This window comes from Antechinus flavipes, chromosome 6, assembly GCF_016432865.1.
Source record: "Antechinus flavipes isolate AdamAnt ecotype Samford, QLD, Australia chromosome 6, AdamAnt_v2, whole genome shotgun sequence".
NCBI lineage: Eukaryota > Metazoa > Chordata > Mammalia > Dasyuromorphia > Dasyuridae > Antechinus > Antechinus flavipes.
The window spans coordinates 167,404,265-167,426,172 of record NC_067403.1 but is presented as its reverse complement, the minus strand read 5'-3'; the positions used below and the strand labels follow the sequence as shown (position 1 = coordinate 167,426,172).

The window sequence follows — 21,908 nt, the reverse complement described above, 5'->3', positions numbered from 1 at the left end:
AGAAGAAGCAAAAAAGATGGAGTGAAACAATCTTTGAGTCCAAGAAACTTGGAAGATCAGCAGGCAAGGTCTACTTACTCAGGTAAAAGGGGAATGCAAACCAAGGCTGGAAGCATCCTAGTGAGTCAGCAGTAAGCCTCACTTCAGCAAACTAGCTGTAATCTCTGAATCCTAGTGTGATAGAACAGGCAAACATGAGCATCACACACACACACACACACACACACACACACACACACACGTCTCAATATAGCCAGGGAATTGGCAGATTTCAACTTTGAAAATCACTAGATATGTCAGCATAGTCCAGGGCAAACAAGCAAACTTCAGCAATAAAACCTTAATGTGCTTCAGTGTAGCCCTGGGCAAACAAGTAGATGCTAATCCTATGGCTATCTATGCAAACAGGCAACCACTAGTAGAGCCCCCAAGTATTTTAACACAGTTCCAGAAAACAGGTAGCCTTTAGAAACCAGACCACCAGTGTATTCACAGGGCTTCAGTGTATCCCAAGGAAATACAATAACACTCCACTCGCCTAAGCATATGCCAGACACCAGCACTAGGACCAGCTACCAGACACCTATAGTCTCCAGCAGCATCCCCCACTGCCCATCCTAACTTACCCCCTCAGTACAGCACCAGACATAAGGATCCCCCAAGCATCATCAGGCAAACAGCCAGAGCCTGCAGCCCCTGATACCAGAAGTCTCAGACAGAGCCCCTTGCATACTGGGAGGAGAGTTCAAATTTAAAAGAAAGGAAAAAGTCAAAATAAGATGAGCAAAAAAACAACAAAAATCTGAACATAGAAAGAAATTAGGGTGACAGGGAAGATCAAACATAAACTCAGAAGAGGATAACAATGTTAAAACATCTATGGGCAAAACCAAAAAGAAAAATGGGAAGTGATTTAAAGCCCAGGAAAAAAACTCATGGAAAAGTTCAAAAAGGAGCTTAAAAATCTCATAAGAGAGGTAGAAGAAATTTTGGAAGAAAAAATTAGAGAGATAAAAAAACAACAACTTTAAAAAAGAAAACAACTGTTTACAAAGTAGAATTGGGAAAATGGAAAAGGAAGTATAAAAATCCATTGAAGAAAGGAACTCCTTAAAAAGTACAATTGGACAAATAGAAAGAAAGTACAAAAATTAATTGAAGAAAACAATTCCTTAAAAGTTAGAACTGAGCAAGAGAAAGCTAATGACTCTATGAGACACCAAGAGTAAATCAAACAAATTCAAAAGAATTAAAAAAAAAAAGGAAGAAAATGTAAAATATCTCATGGGAAAAATAACTGACCTGGAAATTAGATCCAAGAGAGACAATGTCAGAATCACTAAACTACCTGAAAGCCATAATCAAAAGGAGGACCTAAAAAATATTTTTCAAGAAATTTTTGAGGAACACTGCCTTGTTATCCTGGAACCAGAGGGGAAAATAGGCTTTGAAAAAATCCACCAATCACCTCAAGTAAGAAATCCCAAAATTAAAAGGCCAAAGAACATTAGAGTCAAATTCAGAATTATCAGATCAAGGAAGAAAATATTACAAGTGGCCAAAAAGAAATAATTCAGATATCAGAATACACAAAACTTATCAGCTGCAACAGTAAAAAATTGAAAATTATGGAATATGATATTCAGAAAGGCAAAGAACATAGAATTAAAACCAAGAATCACTTACTTGATGAAATTAAGCATAATATTTCAAGGGGAGGAATGGTCATTCAATGAAATAGAAGGATTTCAAACTTTCATAAGGAAAATATCAGAATTAAACCAAAAATTTGATCTCCAAAAACAAAACCTATAAGAAACATAAAGAAGTAAAAAGGGAAAGGAAAACAAATGTGATTCAATAGAGATAAACTGGTTACATTCCTGCATGGAAAAATGATATTTGTAATTCTTAAAAAATGTATCACTAATAGTACAGTTAGAAAGAATATTCATAGCTAGAAGATACAGGTACATTTGAGGGAATCACATAAAAAATTAAGGGATGAAAAAGGAATATACACTGAGTACAAAAGTAAGGGAGAGGTATAATAAACACATAGTATGTGCCTGTTAGTGTGCTAAGCATTTTGCAAAGATTACCCCCATTTAATCCTTACAACCATGCTGGGAGATGGGTGCTATTATCATCCCCATTTTTTTTCCTTCATGAGTGAATGAAAACAATTCTGTTGCAATCCATAGCCTGAAAGAGAACAGAAGAATGCAGCAGAAGACAGATAATGCATTTTTAAAACAATATTTTATTCTTTTCCCCAATTACATGTTAAGATAATTTTTCTCATACATTTTTACAGGATTTTGAGTTCCAAATTTCTTCACATGAAGAGGCACAAAAGATCTATTACAGTGGAGGGAAAGATGAGAGGATGGGAAATGGGTATTGCTCAAACTTTGCTCTCATAAGAAGAGCCTCGAAGAGAAAATAATGTAAACAATGAGCTGAATATAGAAATCTTCTACAAAGAGGTAGAAATAGAAGAGATTAAATAAAGGGAAACAGGGAAATAATAGAAGGAAGGGCAGATCAAGGAATATCATAGACAAAAACAAAACACTGGTGAGAAGGGGAAAGGAAAAGAGAGAAAACAAATAGGAAAAGTAGGATGGAGAAAAATACACAGTTAGTAATCATAGCTGTGAATGTGAATGGGATGCTCCCATAAAATGGAAGCAGCTAACAGAGTAGATCAAAAAACAGAATTCTACCATATATTTATTCACAAGAAACATGCTTGAAACAAAGAGACATACATAGAGTAAAAGTAAGGGGGTGGAGCAGAATCTGTTATGCTTTAGCAGAAGTTGAAAAAAAAAGCAGTATTAGCAATCCTAATCTCAGGATAACAATCCTAATTAAAATAACTAATGAAGAAAATTACATTTAGGTAAAAGGTACCATAAACAATAAAACAACATAAATACTAAACATATATGGACCAAGTAGAATAGCATCCAAATTCTTAAAAGAAAAGTTAAGTGAATTACAACAAGAAAGAAACAACAAAACCATAGGGCATTTCAATTGTCCCTCTCAGAATTCAATAAATGCTGTCAAAAAGGAAACAAGAAAGAAATTAAGAAAGCAAATAGAATACTAGAAAAATTAAACATATAGACCTTTGGAGATAACATTTGAAAAATGTACCATTTTTGTCTCGGCAGCCCATGGCACCTAAAAAAATTGACCATGTTTTAGGGCATTAAGACTTCAAAAATCAAATGTAGAAAGGCAGATCTAATAAATGTATTCTTTTCAAATCATAATGCCAGAAAAATTACATCCAACAAAAGACAGTGGAAATATAGATTAAAAAAATAATTTGAAACTAAATAACTTAATCCTAAAAAATAAGGGGGTAAAAAACCCCAATAATTTCATTAAAGAGAATGACACCAATGAGAAACATCACATTTTAAATAAAGAAAGATCAATTGCTTATGGCTAGGTCAAGCCAATATAAGAGAAAAGACAAATCTGCCTCAGCTAATTTCCTTATTCTGTGCCATACCAATCAAACTACCAAAATACTATTTGATAGAGCTAGAAAAAATAGCAATGAAATCCATCTGGAAGAACAGAAGATCAAGAATATGAAAGGAATAAATGAATAGTCAGGAAAAAACCTGGAAAAACTTGTATGAACTGATGCAAAATGAAATGAGCAGAATTAAGAAAATCAGCAGGATTGTGTGATAATCAACTATGAATAACTCAGCTTTTCTAAGCAACACCCTTATCCAAGAAAAGTACAAAGGATTCACAAAGGAAAATGCCATCTATAACCAGATAAAGAACTAATGGATTCTGAAAGATCTAAGCATTTTATTCTCACTTTATTATTTTTCATGTTTTTGTTCATTTTTCTGTATTTCTTTTTTCATGACAATAACTAATATGGAAATGTTCTACATGTAGCATATGTATAACCTATGTTGAATTGCCTACCATTTTTATGTTAGGTGGGTAGAGAAGGAGGGGGAGAAAAAAATTTGGAACTCAAAATCCTGTAAAAACGTATGAGAAAAATTATCTTAACATGTAATTGGGGAAAAGAATAAAATACTGTTTTTAAAATGCATTATCTATCTTCTGCTGCATTCTTCTGTTCTCTTTCAGGCTATGGATTGCAACAGAATTGTTTTCATTCACTCATGAAGGAAAAAAAATGGGGATGATAATAGCACTTATCTCCCAGCATGGTTGTAAGGATTAAGTGGGGTAATAGTTGCAAAATGCTTAGCACCCTAACAGGCACATAGTATGTGTTTAATAAATAGCTGTTTCCTTCTTCCAAAATTTTTACTTTATATTAGTATAATCATCAACTAAATTAGCATCTTGATTTTGCTTATTCTGCAACAATTCACACTTGTCTTTCCAAGGTTGTCTGAATCTAGGTGCTCTTCTGGCTATAATACCTGGCTATATAACTGGTGTTACAAAGGACTGAGTGCTAGACTTGGACTTAGGAAGACCTTTTAATACTACCTCAAGGATTATGTACCTGTGTGATGTTAGACAAGTCATATGATATCACTCTGAGCTTCAATTAGCATATACATGTTAGGGCTGCTGTGAAGACCACATGCTTAGTTCACATAATATTATTTTACTGAAGTATAGCTTCAATTTTTAGATGAATTTCTAGAGCTCTCTAAAAATATCTATCATATCAAATGTAAAAAAATGATTTTGTTTAATCTTTGCATATATTTATTCATTTTATTTTACTATATAAAATAAAAATGGTTACAATAGATCTTTCTTCATCATAGACCTTCTTTCTTTATCCCTTATCTTACTAGAAATGGCTACAGCTTTTTTTATGTCCATAACAGATAATATTAGTTTTTGAGTTTTTATTAATACTATTTGCTATATTAAAGAAAGTATGCTTTATTAGTTTTTCTCTATATTTCATTATCAATATGTTGTCATTTTTCACAATACAGCAATTTATTTAGTTGCTTAAAATGAATACAAAGGGAAATAAAGATCACAAAATTATACATACTACAACAGTGTGTCATATTTTAGATGTATAATGAATACACCATATTGATATGTAACTAAATTTAAAACTAAATATCCAAAATTCAGCATCAAAGTTTGCTGCTTCAACACAATACATTTTTACTCCATTCTAAAAGGTGTTAAAATTAGCTGCAAATTTGTTTCTTGCATATGATTTTAACTTAAAAGATTTCAGAAAACGGATCTGAAATGCCAGCTTGTTGGCTGTAATTCTGAGGATATTTGGAACAAGAAAATTCTATAATACAATAGAGTCTAGCTATAACTTTTTAATGTGCTGATCTCTGGTTTGAGATTGTGCAAGATAATTGCAAAATCTAAGTCTGTCAAAAGTTCATAGTATGGCAAGTTCAAGCTTTTGCTAAATAAACTAGATATAGCATTTATCACACTTCAGGGCAACACTAAAACAGAGAAACAAATCTATGATGGGTACACAAAATCAATATCATAAGCATCACTTGAATAGGTATAAAAGGCTGTACAAATATACATGTTTTAACTATTCGGAATGATAAATAAAAAAGTTTCCCCCAGGGTCTATCAGTTCAACTGATAGCTAATTGATAACTGATTCATTGATTGATAACTAATTGAACTGATAACTAATATGTTGGACCTATATTACCATGTGAATAAAGATAATGGTTTAAAAGAACATGCAACTGAATACATAAGAGTGAAATAAATATTGAGAATGCAAATAAAATAAGTCTGCTTTTCTTCATGTGCATCCCAAAGTCACCGGTGCATTGTTTTTTTTTTTGTTTTGTTTTGTTTTGTTTTTTTCGTGTTAAATTACCGTGCTTGACCCAACAGATTCTAAAGCAAGATTAGCCAACAGCATATTCAGAATTACATGCTGTCATATTTATAGGGATACTTTGGACTTACTCTCCCAACCTACATGCATACTCTAGTAGCCCAGATCCTCAGCTGTAATCTCCCCTCTCAGAATTCTAGGGGGCAATGACACTCATTTAATGTTTTTGATTCCCATTTGGTGCATTGTCTTCTATATCAGTCACAGTGCTTATTAATATCTTTACAGGATCATTAAACCAGTGAGTATCAAATTAACATGACTTATCTTTTATAAAGGGCATGAAGAAGACATAAGAAGATCCAAAATATAAAGTCGTTTCTTCCTAGAGCAAAGCACACCTTAGTCCTTGGGGGAAATTGGCTCAAACTAAAATTATTGTTATGATTTGCCCCAACAAGTTCACTTGTGGATTTGTTAGAGCTAGTTTCTGGAGGGATAAGAGATGATATGTTGGCTACTGAGCTGACCCATTGCTGGACCTGGCTCCTCATGGTTCTTTCATTCCCAGGCTTTGAGGCACTGGATCTCTGGCATTTCATCTGTACCAAAGGAGAGAAATCACAAATAGGAAGTGACCCTATCCCATTTGGGGGATCACCTGTTCCCTGAGCCTTGCTCTCCAGAGCATAAAAGGTCACCACTATATCTTACAGCCAGAATGAAGAAAAAAGGTTTGAGCTCATCTGCAAGACCCTCTTGAATATTATCTTCATTCTAACTTAGTAGTCAACTAAAAAGTTTTTCTTCAACAGAAAGGTTCATCACATTCTCTTTCTTGTATTGCTTACATGAAATACATGTCCTTATGTATTTCCTTATACATGTCCTTAGGTCTCACTCACCATTGACAGTTCCTCCATTATATATTTATAATTCCTTAATATTCAATCTACCTTGAATTTCTGGTATAGAACCAACCTTTTTATTTTTAAAAAAAGTTTTTTTTAAATTTTCAAAACATATGTATAGATACTTTTCAACATTCACTCTTGCAAAATCTTATGTTTCCAATTTTTCTCCCTCTCTTCCCCCCACCCCTCATCTAGACAGCATGTAATCCAATATATGTTAAACATGTGCAATTCTTCTATAGTTTACAATTGCATACAATTCTATATACAATTATTATACCACATAAGAAAAACCAGATCAAAAGAGAAAAAGAAAGAAAGAAAGAAAACAAAATGCAAGCAAACGACAGCAAAAGGGAAAATACTGTATTATGATCCACACTCAGTTTCCACAGTTCTCTCCCTGGATGTAGATGGCTCTCTCCATCACAAATCTATTGGAACTGGCCTGAATCACCTCATTGTTGAAAAAAGCCCTGTCCATCAAAATTGATCATCCAATAGTCTTATTGTTGCCTTGTATGATACTCCTGATTCTGCTCACTTCACCCAGCATCAGTTCATGTAAGTCTCTCCAGGCCTCTCTAAAATCATCCTGCTTGTCATTTCTTACAGAACAATAATATCCATAACATTCATATACCATAACTTATTCAGCCATTCCCCAATTGATGGGCATCCACTCAGTTTCCAGTTCCTTGCAGCTTCAAACATTTTGCACATGGGGTTCTTTTCCTTTTTTTATGATCTCTTTGGGATACAGGCCCAGTAGAGACACTGCTGAATCAAAAGGTATGCACTTTTTGAACCAACCTTTTCATAAAGAAAAAGCTTTTGAATATGTCACTTTGGGCTCCCTGCTAATATTTTATTCAATATTTGGAGGCAGCATCTGGGGGAAGGGATAGGGGGAAGGAGGGGAAAAATTAGAACAAAAGGATTTGCAACTGTGGATGCTGAAAAATTACCCATGCATGTATCTTGTAAATAAAAAGCTATAATAATAATAATAAATTAAATAAAATAAACATAATATAAAATAATAAATAAAATAAAATAAAAACAAAATATTTGGAGGCAGCTAAGCAGTGCAGTGGATAGAGGCTAGACTGAGAATCCAAATGACCCAAGTTCAAATATGACCTCAGACACTTACTAACTATATGATCCCAAGGAAATCACTTAACCTCTGTTTGTGTCAGTGTCCTCATCTGTAAAATGAGGAGTGTAATAGCATTTACTACTCAGATTTGTTGCAAGAATCAAATGAGATAATAATTGTTAAAGAGCTGAGCAAGGTGACTGGCATATAGTAAGTGCCATATGAATGTGAGCTATTATTACTCTTATAAAAGCATTCATTAGAGAGATTAGTCTTAGTTTTCTTTCTCTGATTTCTCTTTTGTTTAGTTATCAAAATGATGTTTGTTTTGTAGAAAGAATTATGACTGTTCTCTGTTTTTGCAAACAACTTGTGTAGTATTGGAGTTAATTATTTTTTGAATGATAGAATCAGTTTGTAAATATATCTCATTCTGGATTGTTGTCTCTTCTTCCTTAGGGAATTCACTCATGGCTTATTTAACTTCTTTAAATTATCAATTTATTTTTATGTGGGGCAATTGAGTTTAAGTGACTTGCCCAGGGTCACACAGCTAATGAGTGTTATATCTGACGTTGGATTTGAACTCTGGTCCTCCTGACTTCGGAGCCAGTATTCCATACACTGAGCCATCTAGCTGCCCCTAAATTATGTATTTTTAATTATTTTAATCTGAATGTTTAACATTTTTGAAACTATTCATCTGTTTAATTTAAATAATTAGTTTGATTGGGAAATAATCTGTAGATTAATTTGGAACTATGTCTGAAGATAACCAAACTGTGTGTACCCTTTGATCCAACAATATCACTATTATATCCGTATCCCAAAGAGAATATAAAAAGGGGGAAATGCAAGAAAATATTTATAGCCATTCTTTTTATGCTGGCAAAATATTGGAAAGTAAGAGGATGCCCATCAATTAGGGAATGGCTAAATAAGCTGTGGTATATGAATGTAATGGAATATTATTTATTGTTCAATAAGAAATGATGAGCAGGCAGATTTCAGAAAAACTTGGAAAGACTTGTATGAACTGATGTAAAGTGAAATAAGCAGAACAAGGAAAGCATTGTACATAGAAACAGCAACATTGTATGAAGATAAACAATGAATGATTCAGTTCTTCTCAGCAATACAATGATCCAAGACAGTTACAAAGATTTCATGATGGAAAATGCTATCTACATCTAGATAAAGAGCTGATGGACACTGAATGCATTTTCACTTCATTATTTTATTTTATTATTTTAGTGAGATTTTTTTTGCCTTTGGGTCTCTTTCTTCTTCCACACCTGTGACTAATACGGAAACAAGTTTTACATGATTGTATATACATAACATATATCAAATTGTTTAAAATTTTAGAAGGAGGGGAAGAAGGAAGAAAAATTTGGAATTCAAAAGCCTTGTAAAAGTGAATGCTAAAAACTGTATTTTACATATAATTGAGGAAAATAAAATATAAAATGACCAGGAAAATTGACAAAATAATTTCTAGAAATGTCTTTTATACCCTCTTCATTTATTGTATTTTTCATATTTTATGCTAGTAATTTGTTTGTCCTCTACACTGATATGTTTATTTTATGAATCCTTTGAAGGGGATGGAAACAGAAAGTTGTTTCAATAACTTTTTAAATTTTGTTTCAATTTTTAGAATTTCTATTTTTGTGTTTAGTTGGGATTTTGTAATTTGTTGCATTTCTATTTCTTTCCCTTCCCCATCTTCCTTCCCCCCACGTTCCTCCAGTCCTGCTCCTCCTTTTCCCCATCTCCCTTTCTTCTCCCCCTCCTCTCATGCCCTCTTTTCTTTTTCTTTCTTCTCCTCTTTTTTCTCCTCCTCCTCCTCTTGTTTATCCTTCTCTTTCTTCTTTTGCTCCTCCTCCTCCTCCTTCTTCCTCTTCTTTTACTGTAGACTGCATAATACTAAGAAACAAGGACATTTTATCTGGATGATTTTCTGGATAATTTATCTGGATAATTATCTTGATAATAAATCAAATTTCTTTTTTTTTCTTGATACCAAGCATCAGGAAAGTCACAAGTTTATGTTCCAGTAGGAATATTAAGTGGGCTCTAAAAGAGAAACTAAGCTTTTACAGATTCTTCAAGAGCATTGTGACTCAATGGAATCATAGACTCACCAGGTTGAAGGTTTCTTTGGAAGTCTTATAGCTCAAACTGTAGCTGAGAAGGAATCTCCTTTGTAAATATAAGACCACATTACAATAGACTCATCTTCAAGTCAATGTTTTCAGAAAGCTAAATCCTCTCTTCATTTTTCTCTTAATCCCATGGTTTCAAATATGTAAGCAAAGTTCCCATTACTCACAAAAAGTAATACCTAGATATAACTCTAGTCTCTACTGCTTAGTATTATCATAATCTGGCCAGACAAGTTGTCGGGAAAATTAACCTCAATACTAAATACTTCAGGAGTATTTACCTTTTGGCATCTTAATAGAATTAAATAACAAGAGATCTATTTTTTTTTTCTTTTTATAAGAATAGTTCTGATGTGCAGAATGTAAGCTCCCTGAGGGCAAAAATTATTTCACATTTTATTTACAAATGCATCCATAATCCAGGGTAAAATAGTCTCAAACCAAAAGTAATTGCAATTTCTTGGATAATGGAAGTCCTTTTCTCATTTATGTGAAGTCCTTATGAAGCTTCCATTGAGATCGGTATTGCTGTCTATTGGGCTCTTTACAATCCTGTAATTGGATGAGCATGACAATTATGACTCAAGTTCACCAATGCTGGGGAAAAAAAGCATTATCCTGTCCTCACTGTGTCTGGTTTGTCTTAGCTCCCTATGAAAATCAGTCATCGCTATTCTGAGAATGCTCCTAGGACAACCACATGAAAACCAAAATCTGACCATTTAAAGTCACAAAGTCAAATATAAGACAATGGTTCTTTCCTCTCCTTCCTGGCCCCCGAGTAATTTCCTTTCAGATTCTTAGCTGGAATCTCATTAGGATAACCCTCTACTGGAATACCAGGTTCCAAACTGACTACTATTTTTAAATCAAGCTCAATAGAATATAGACAAACCTTCATTCTCTCCCAATATATTGTCTATGTGCTAAACAGAAGAGGGACTTGCATTTTGGGAGAGGGAATAAAAGACTACACTTTTGCTTCAAGGATGAACCTACTAGCTTATAGCTTAGACACTTGCTTTTGCAAGAATTTAAAATAAAATCTTTTCTGGATTCATCAGCAATCAGTGGAGTTCTTGGTAAAATGCTAGTTTCTTACATTTCCACTAGCATTAAACTGCACTTCAGCTTTGGAATTGCTTAACAGGATTAGTCCTAATCCAACAGAAGGCCTTTGCTTCCATGATCTATTCAGCCCCCTTTAAATAAGATCTTTGGGAAATTTGCCAAAAAAAAAAAAAAAAGCTTCCAGAAGTCCACATTTCCGTGGATGTAGGAGTGCTCCCTAAAATCTTCAAACCAAACATGCTTTTAAAAACCCCAGTATGCTTCCCAAAATTCCCAGGACAGGATAATGCTTTTTTTTCCCAGCATTGGTGAACTTGAGTCATAATTGTCATGCTCATCCAATTACTTCTGTCTAGCAGCAGATATTTCAGATACAAATTATGCGAATTTTGTGTTTTAGTTTATTGAAAATACCCTAGAGATTATAATTTCCTTTTTCTGTCAGAGATTTTGCATTGAACAAGAGGATATAGATGATCTGTAATCAATTTCTATTTAACTCCTTTTTTTAAGAGGGACCTGACTGCTGACATTCCCTAGGATGGCTATATTAGTCCCTGATACAACTTCTAACATCCCAGTAAAATTGCTGAGCTAAGAAATGGAAAGTTCCTACATCACTAGAACAATCATTGTGTAGGTAAACCTGAGGCTTATAAAAGTGAATTCCATAGAAGTCAGTCAGTATGAATACAGAGAGGACTGGCGCGACTTACATGAACTGATGCTGAGTGAAATGAGCAGAACCAGGAGATCATTATATACCTCAACAACGATACTGTTTGAGGATGTACTCTGATGGAAGTGGACCTCTTTGATAAAGAGAGCCTTAATTGAACAAAGATGGACAGAAGCAGCTACACCCAGAGAAAGAACACTGAAAATGATTATAAACTGCTTGCATTTATGTTTTTCTTCCCGGGTTATTTCTACCTTCTGAATCCAATTCTACCTGTGCAACAAGAAAACTGTTTGGTTCTGCCCACATATATTGTATCTAGGATATACTGCAACCCATTCAACACGTAAAGGACTCTTGCCATCTGGGGGAAGGGGTGGAGGGAGGGAGGGGAAAAATCAGAACAGAAGTGAATGCAAGGGATAATACTGTAAAAAATTACCCTGGTATGCATTCTATCAATAAAAAATTATTAAAAAATTAAAAAAAAAAAAGAAGTCAGTCAGTATATAGCACTCCAATCCCTGTCTTCTTAACAGTACTTTCTATCCATTAAACCATACTGCTTCTCCTTAACATAATTCTTTCTTAAATTCTACACTGAACATAGTGTTTAGGAAAATATACAACAAAAGGAACTTTTTGAGTTCATCAGCATCTGGTAATATCAGTCATCTACCTTACTTATGATCATCTCTTTCATCAACTTCATTCAAGGAGTATAATAATGATTAATAATTTATATGGTGCTTATTCTATGTGTCAGGTACTATACTAGGCACCTTACAATAATTATCTCATTTGATCATCTCAACAACCCTGGGAAGGAAGTGCCAGCATTATCCCCATTTTACAGATAAAAAAATAGGCAAACAGGGTTAAGTGACTTGCCCAGGATCACATAGCTAGTCAATGTCTGAGGCCAGACTTAAACCCAGGTTTCCTGACTCCACGCTGGACCTCTAAATACATAAGGAAAGTAGAGATAATTAACTGCAAGAAGGATTTCTTAATAGTGATGGTTGTTGTAATTGTTTGTCCTTCCTTCTCAAAGAGGACCATGGCTTGCAAATGAGTTGGATTTCAGTGAGGGAGGGCTGTGCAAGATCACCTGCCTTACTTTCCCCTTTAGAGCCATCTAGGGTTAGTCAAAGATCAACCAAAGATCTTAGATGGCTCTGGATGAAAAAGGAGAACTTGACCTTTTTAAGGTAAAATATTAAAAGGTCTTAGTGTGACTGAGGCTGCACCCATTCAGTGATTAAAGATAGGTTTTTGATGGAGGAAAAGAATCAGCTCTTTAGTCCACTCCCAAAAAATGAGGGATTTCCCTTCGAGATTCATTCATTCATTCAATCATTTATTTATTTAGATGGTTGTAGTGCTTTTGAATATATATATATATATATCCACATATATATGTATATATATGTGTGTGTGTGTGTGTGTGTGTGTGTGTGTGTGTATTTTAGACAGACTGGATTTTTATCAAAGTATGGTTCTATTTAAAGTACAATATAAAGTACAGAATTAAGTTTCCTCAAAGAGGTCCTATCTCTGGGTCTCAAGTTGGTTTGGTGAAGTAGGATTTTCAAAGCAACAGACTTCAGAATAATGCCAGAGAAGATCTTGGTGGCCTTCTAATCCTGAAAGATGGGAAGAGGGGAAAGGGCAAAGAAAATCCTGGGGGTTGGGGTTATTAGCCATTTTAGGGGGACCTATTTTGTCTATGTTCTCTTTAAAATTTTTGTTTTTTCATTCCAAACTTCAACAACACCAAAAGCATTTCCACACCAAATGATAGGAATCTCCACTTCACACAATACACATTTGACACACTACTTTCAAAACTGTTATATTTGCCTGCACATCCTTCTGAAATTCCTTCTGTTCACTTCTACATTTTTCAGATGTTACAATGGAGTAGGTTTATGCCCCCAATAAAGATCAAAAGAAAGATTCTTATATGTACAAAAATATTCATAACAACTTTTTTTGTAATAGCAAAATTAGAGAATTGCTAAGCAAATTATGGTATTTGAATGTAATGAAATCAATGTGCCATTAAAAAAAATAATAGTAATGCAGGAGATGGTTTCAGAGGAACCTGGAACGACTTACGTAAATTGATGCAAAGTAAAATGAGCAGAAACAGAATTTTAAAATACCAAACTATCAATATTGTGACAACAAGCGATTTTGAAAGATTTAAGAACTGTGATCTATCCAATGACCAGCCATGTTTCCAGAAGTTCAGTGACACTGCCTGTCTCCTGACAGAATGATAATGGACTAAGGAAACATAATTTCTGGACATGGCAAATATAGAAAGTTGTCTTCTTCTAAAATTCTTTGTTCTAATCTAATACTTATTTTTACATAGGTTTGTTTTACAAAAAATTGTCTCCTCTTTCTCCTCCTCTCTTTGTCCTTCTCCTCTTCCTTCTTCTTGAAGGGGGTAGCAGTAAAAGTGCCTGATAACTGAAAAAAAATTTAAGTGTTAAAAATTTCTTCTTTGGGGAAGCATCATGATTGTAAATATCTCTTTCCTCAAACTCTACCCGATTAATACAACAAATTATGGAAGGAAGACATTTTAACAAAACCAAGGAAAACAAATACAGTGCAGTGGCCATGTCTAAAATAAAATGTCTGCCTCGTGTCCCCCGACTTTCTGTCATGAGGTAACATATCTCATCATACATTCTCCAAACTCATATTAGTCATGACTTGGATCAAAGTACTCAAGCCTTTCAAAGTTGCTTTTCATTACAATGTTATTGTTCTTGATAAAATTGTGCTCCTGGTTCTGCCTCAGTTCATACTTTTCTATGATTCACAGAACTCATCTCTTTATTTTTATTGAACAATAATTTTTATTATCGCTATATAGACTACAATTCGTTCTACCATTCCTCAGTTGTCTAAGAGGTAATAATCTAAGCCTCTCCTCCTGTCCATGTTTTTTTGTTTTTGTTTTTTTTCTCCCTTGAAACCTTTAAACCCCGTTCAGGATCAAGAAGACATTTATTTCTATTTGTGACTGTATCCTAGATCTATCTTCCTCCTTAACCGCCCTTTCCCTTCCCACCCCTATCCCCACTAGTATCCCAGTAGAAGCTTAAGAACAGCAGTTCTACAGCAAATGTAAACCTCCTTTGTCTACTTCAGACAAGCGTAGGGGCCAGTGGTCACCACATCTTCCTCCATGATTACAGACTCTTCTTCCTCACCCAAACTGTAAGAAATTGCAAGTTCCCCTGCCCCTTCCATTGTTTATCCCTTTCTCGTCTGATTTTCCTTTTAGCGCCCCCTGCTCATACCCCTCGGAACACAACTTTGCCCCCTCAGACACTGCAGACAAGCAGGGAGCTGGGGTGGGATGGGGACGATGGTTCTATCCCAGTGCCCTCATCCCAGTCTCTTTACCCCCCATGACGAGGACATCCTCTGTCTTAAGCCTTCTCCGCAGAAGAATACGTGGCTGATTCAGCCAGCGGGAATGGCAGAGGGCCAGGGGCGGGTTGCACAGCCAATTACTGCAGTTTCCCTTAATAGCAGGCTTTCCCTTCCTCCCCTCCTCTTTCTCCTTTTCCCCACCCCCGTCACTGCATCTAGGGCAGACCCTTCCCCACCCCCCAAAACAAAACAAAAACAAAAACAAACAACTGGAAATTTGTGGCAGACCATAAGTGACAGTAGCTGCAGTCTCCCTCCGCAGCAACCCTTCCGCTATCTCCCCCTTTTTTCCCCTTCCTCTCCTTGTTCCATCCTCCCCCTTCCAGGGTCTCTTCACCACCAACCAAGGGTATCATGATAGATCCCACCCCTGGAAGGCTCTCGTCCCTCCACTCAGCTACAGGGAATAGGGGCAGTGATCTTTCCTCCCCCACCTCCTCTATTTCCTCCCCCACCTTCCCACTTTCCTCTGCACCCCCACTCCCCGCAATGCGGGCGGTTCCCATCTCAGAAAGATCTGCAGCTTCTCCAACTCCTCCCTCTGCTTCCCCTCCCCACTTCCCTCTTCCCTCCAGTCTCCTTTCAGTCCAAGAGTCTGTTTGCACCGCCCCCATTCGTAGTCCGGCGTGGGTGGACGCCACCCCTGGAAGACCCGAAGACCAGAATACGCAGCAGAGCTTCACCGATAACCAGTGCTGCAGCTTCCCTTCCTCTCTCCTTCTTCCCCTCCCCTTCCCCCTTTCCCTTTCCCTTCCCCTTTCCCCTCTCCCTTTCCTTTCCCTTTCCCCCTTTCTCTTCCCCTTCTCCTTTCCCGTCCCTGTCATCCATTTCCATCCCCCATATCCTGCGTGGATGGTTCCTACCCCTGAAAGACCGAAAGATCAGAGTTCGCAACAGGGCTTCAGGGAGACTCGCCATTGCAATCTCCCTTTATGGTCTTCTCCTTTCTCCCGCTCCTTTCCCATCCCTTCCCCAGTCCTGTGTGGGCAGATCCCCACCTCTGGAAGACCCTTCTCCCTCCGTTGAGATACTAGGGCTCCCTCCTCCCTTCCTCACGTTCCTCTGAACCCCCTCTCCTACTACCCGCAGTATTGGGGGACCTCGCCCCTGGCAAAGTCCCAGCCCCCAAGAGCTGCGGATGCTGTGGTCCAACTTGCCCTCTTGGAGGGTAGCTCTTCCCCCTGGCTCCACCTTTCGCTTTTCTTTGGGCTGCTTCTAGGAGAAAAGACCTGGGACAGCGACCGGACTGGGCCGCTATCGCTCCTGCGGAAAAGGCTGAACACCTGAAAGATGCTCATGGCCAGCCCTTTGTCAACCGGGGAGCCAGCGCCTTTTTCACCCTGGAGGAATGGAGGTCACCCATCCCCCTTGACGCCACCGTCTGTGATCTGGTATGAAACTGTTTCATTGATTTCTTATCTAATAGAGAAATTGGATTCTGGTTCTTTCCATCCTGACAGAGCCAAGATTGAGGGCCGCCCTCTCTAGCTGCGGCTAAGCCTGACTTGATCTCCACCCTTCCCCCCCAAAGCTAGCAGCCTTAGTGAGATGTTGGGGCAGGTGCTGAGCAAACTTAAGACAAAAGGAGTCCCCGATATAGCCGCGTTTTTTGCCATAGGGCCTTGAAGGTAGTCGGGATGTGTCTGTGTCTGGGGGACTGGGGCAACCGCTGCTGGGGAAGGTGCCAACCTGGGTACCACCCCTGCCACCAGTGAGCTGAGGTAACATGGAACAGGAATCCTGTTCTGGCCCAGGTAAGTCTATGGAGGTTATGATGCTCAGACTAGACGCCAGACCTGTAGCCCAGATGTTAATTTAGAGGCTCCAGCTGGAGTGAATTGATGGCCCATTTATGCTGATTACGAATTCTTGGTTCCTCCCTGACAGTTCTTTTTGGCCAGCCATTCTGCTCAGAGCAAAGCAGAAGCTCCTTCCCTGAAGATGGGCATCCCGACCCACAGCAAACCTTCTTCTCACAAGCCCCAGCTCCCTTCTGCTGATAGCACCCAATCACCCAGAGGAGTCTCCCCATACTTCGCTCTGGCTGCTCTCCTTGGCTCCTGACATTCCAGGATTTCTCCATCCAGGTCTTCATTCTGTGTCGTGGAATTGTCTCCTGTGCCAGTGACTGCAGCAGCCTTCTCCCCAGCCTCTTGATGGGGGCCATCTTGTCTCTCTCCTTGTTCTTCTCTTTTTCTATTTTCCTTAAGACTATACTAAAGTTTCCTCCATAAGACTATGAGCAATTTTGATGACCATGGGGGAAACAGCTTCTCTGTGTCCTTCATAGAGTGACTCTTAAAGGATTGTACAAATGTTTAAATTTCTATTTCCTTCCTTCCTTCCTTCCCTCCTTACCGAGAGCTCCCAGAAGGCTCTACTACCCCTTTGTGTGTCTAGGATTCCCTATTTGTCTTTAGTATCAAGTATTCCCTATATATGTCATTTTATCTATTTTCCTTTCCATTTAATACAATTCAGCAAGTATTTAGTAAGTGCCTCCTATGTGCCCATTGCTAGTGTCACAGAGACAAAAACAGATACCTACATAGAAACCAGGAGTTGGTTCTTTTGCTTTCTCCTTCCTCTTTGTCCACCGAGAAAATCTATAGAGAAGGTTCATTGATCTGGAGTTGAGGGGAACCTTATCGAGCCATCTCTTCTAAAGCCCCACTCCCACCACCAGTTTTACAGATGAGGAATCTGAAGTGATTACATGACTTGCACAAAGTCATGGGAATACTTTCAAGGGACAGAGATAAAATTTGAATCCAAGTCCTCTGATTCTAAAGACAGTATAATTTCCCCAACCCATTGGACTACATTGGATCTCCCTCTTTTTCTTTCCTTCCCAACAGTTGTTTAGGACAAATACCTCAGAGAAAAGTGAGAGAAAATGCAGAAGACAGCTTAGTTCTGGGCTTTGGGGATATAGTTCCCCCAACTCCTTCACTGACCTTTAAAAGATCATCCTCCCATTCCATTACACTCCCAGCTCTCAGTTCTGATCCAATACATACATTCCATATGTATATAAAACTCCTAATTTTGCAAAGGAAGGGACCAACAAAAGGGACTTCAAAGGTTCCTCCCTCTCCCTCTGGTCTAGCCATGACTACCTTCTGTCAATACTGTGTTTTTCTCACTTAAGAAAAAATACCTTATAATATACCTTTTTTGCTATTTCTTTGTATCCTAGCATTTAGTTTAGTGTAGTGTCTGATATACAGGGAGGCCTGAATAAATATTTGCTGGTTGTAATGGAATCCCTAACACTTTCCTCTGAGCCAAAAGAGCTCAGTAGGGTCTGATAGTTAAAAGGGCTATATTCCTTCTAGCTGTGAACCATGTAGACTGGTTCCAGCTGGTTCCCCAGAGTTGGGTGGGAGAAGGGACCATTTCCCCATCTCCTACCCAGCCTCCATGTGACCACAAGGTCACCCCTATATTTTTTGTGTGTTTGTGTATCTTTCGTGTTTGTAGATGAATAATTATTCTGTAGTGCATGTGACCAAGATTAGTAGTGAATTCCTGAATTCCAAAAGAGCTGAAAATCCTGTAGCCAAGCAAATGCATGACTACAGCAACTCCTGAGCAGCTGTGGTTGATGGCAGAAGTTGTGTCTATGTGACTGCTGAGGAGTAGTTGGACAATACAATTCGAGATGAAATTTAAACCATGCAAAGCAAGTTTTGCAAAACTGCTTTATTTTCCAATGAAGTGTAAATACTAGCTTTCCAGCTTCTTGTAATGGTAGTTAAAAGTTAAATTATTGAATCTTGTTAATCCTGTTAACTGGTTTAATTCTGTTAAGATGATGAAAATTGTGATTCTTTCATGATTAACATTTATTTCTGTATAGATGACAGCTACCTATTCCTTACCTATAAAAAACATTCAGAAAAAAAAAAAAAAAACAGAACAGAATTTATCTATGTCCAGGAAATCTGGTTTTGTTTTGTTTTGTTTCTTATTGAACTCTTTTGATATCTTTTGAAGGCAATATGATTCTGAATGAACACTTGTTTCTTCTCTCCCTATAGAATATTGGCACTTCATCATTATCCTGCTCTTCCTAATTACTTAAATAAATATACCTTTGTGTGTTTCTCTGGACTCATGATTGTAGTTCTACTCAGTTTATACTCATCCCAAGTTATTTCATTAGTTATGCTTAAAGTCCATTAAAACTCAATTTTTTTCTTATGGAATTATGCCCAAGTCATAAGCCTATGTCTTTTGCCTTTTGGAATGTTATCTTCCAATATTTTCTTCATTTTTAGTAGACACTGCATGTTCTGTGAACCTAATTTGTAATTTCTTGTTTTATGAAGTCCTTTCATATGAACGTGAAACATAAAAATGTTTTTTTTTGTTTTTTTTTTATAATTGCAATGAGGGAGGGGGTAGAAGAGGGAAAAGGAAAGGGATAGAATTTGGAAGTTAAAACTTTAAAAAAAAATAATTTAAATTATTTTAACATGTAATTGGGGAAATATATATGTACCTTGCTTTTTACTCGCTGGAGTTTTTAAATCCCTTCCCCTAGAATTTACCACCCTGCAACTCTTGAGGAGATCCCTCTAATCTCACTGGTTTTAGATGTCCTTGCTGCCTCCAAGAAGCTCTTGCTATTTGTCCTTTATTCTCAAAGAGGACCATGACATCAGGAAGGTGACACTATGACTAGCAAATGAATTACATTTAAGTGAGGCAGGACTGTACAAAATCACCAGCCTCTCTTTCTCCTCCAGAACCATCTGAATCCAGTGGCAAGAAATAGATCAGGAAGCTTGGAGATAGCCCCAAATGCAGTGGAGATCTAGCCCCAAATGCAGTGGAGATCTTGGCCTTTTAAAACTATAACAAGTCTCAGTTTGCCTGAGGCAATGCCCAATAACTAACTGATTAAGTTAAATAAAATTTGAAATATTTAGCTTTTATTTATTCAAGAAGATACACATCCCTTGTTTACACTAAGTTCTGATAGGATGATTTCAATCAATAACTGGTAGCATTTATTTGCTACTTTGAGGGTTGTTAAAGGCAGACATAGGCATTCATCCAATAAAAATAAAAAATTTAATAACATTAGCTAACATTTAAATAATGCTTATTCCATGTCAGACCTACACTTTATAATTATTATATCATTTGATTTCACCAGTTGTAAGATGGTTGCTATGATTATCCCCATTTTATAACTGAGGAAATTGAGGCACAGCATTTTACTCTCCATTTTAGAGAAAGTGAAAAAGTCATCAATGAACTCCCTAAGAAAAAATCTCCAGGGCCAGATGGATTCTCAAGTGAATTCTACCAAATATTTAAAGAACAATTAATTCCAATACTAGGTAAATTATTTGGAAAAATAGGCAAAAAAAGAGTACTGACAAATTCCTTCTATGACACAAATAAGGTACTAAATCAGGAAGGACCAAAATAGGGAAAGGAAATTTCAGACCAATCTCCCTAATGAATATTAGTGCAAAAATTTTAAATAAAATATTATCAAAGAGATTACAGCAACTTATTAACAGGATAATACACTCTGACCAAATGGGATTTATACCAAGAATGCAGGGCTGGCTCAATATCAGGAAAACTATCACCATAATCGACCATATCAATAACAAAACCAACAGAAATCATGTGATAATCTCAATAGATGCAGAAAAAGTTTTTGACAAAATACAGCACCCATTCCTATTAAAAACACTAGAGAACATAATTTCCTTAAGTTTCCTTAAAATACTAAGCAGTATCTGTCTAAAACCTACAGCAAGCATTATTTGTAATAGAGAGAAGCTGGATGCATTCACAATTAAGATTGGGGTGAAACAAGGATGCTCATTATCACCACTATTATTCAACATTGTACTGGAAATGTTGACTTTGGCAATAAGAAAAGAAAAATGAAAGAAATTAGAATAGACAATGAGGAAATAAAACCATCATTCTTTGCAGATATCATGATATACTTAGAGAATCCTAGAAAATTATCCAAAAATCTACTGGAATCAATTCACAGTTTTAACAGAGTTGCAGGATATAAAATAAACCCACACAAATCATCTGCATTTCTATATGTTACTGACAAAGGCCATCAGCCAAGGATAGAAAGAGAAATTCCATTTAAAATTATTGTAGACAAAATAAAATACTTGGGGGTCTACCTGCCAAGACAAACCAAAGAACTATATGAACACAATTACAAAATACTTCTCACACAAATAAAATAAGATCTAAACAATTGGAGAAACAAAATGTCAAGAATATCAAGAAAATCAAATAAAAAAATATGAAAGAAGGTTGCCTAACCATGTCAGATCTCAAACTATATCATAAAGTGATCGTAATCAATATAAGTTGGTACTGAAAAAGAAATAGAGTGACTGATCTATGGAATATATTAGATACACAATAGACAGAGGTAAATAAGCATAGTAACTTACTATTTGACCATCCTAAAGATCCCAGCTATTGAAGCAACGACTCACTATTTGACAGAAAAACAAAAATTTTACTGGGAAAACTGGAAAGTAGTCTGGCAGAAACCAATATTTCACATCATATACCAAAATAAGCTTTAAAATGGGTATATAATCAGATATAAAGAATGATGGCATAAACAAATTAAGGGAGCATGGAAAACATTACCTGTTAATTCTATGCATAAGAAAAGAGTTTGTAT

The 21,908-nt window shown here is 36.6% G+C and overlaps 1 long non-coding RNA gene across 1 annotated transcript; it reads left to right on the top strand.

Annotated features, from left to right (window-relative positions):
* The first annotated feature begins 15,400 nt into the window (after positions 1-15,400).
* LOC127539997 (uncharacterized) lies at positions 15,401-19,330 on the top strand. Its single transcript, XR_007948077.1, has 2 exons — positions 15,401-16,605; positions 17,102-19,330. It is a non-coding gene; the product is annotated as an uncharacterized LOC127539997 (long non-coding RNA).
* Positions 19,331-21,908: the final 2,578 nt, after the last annotated feature.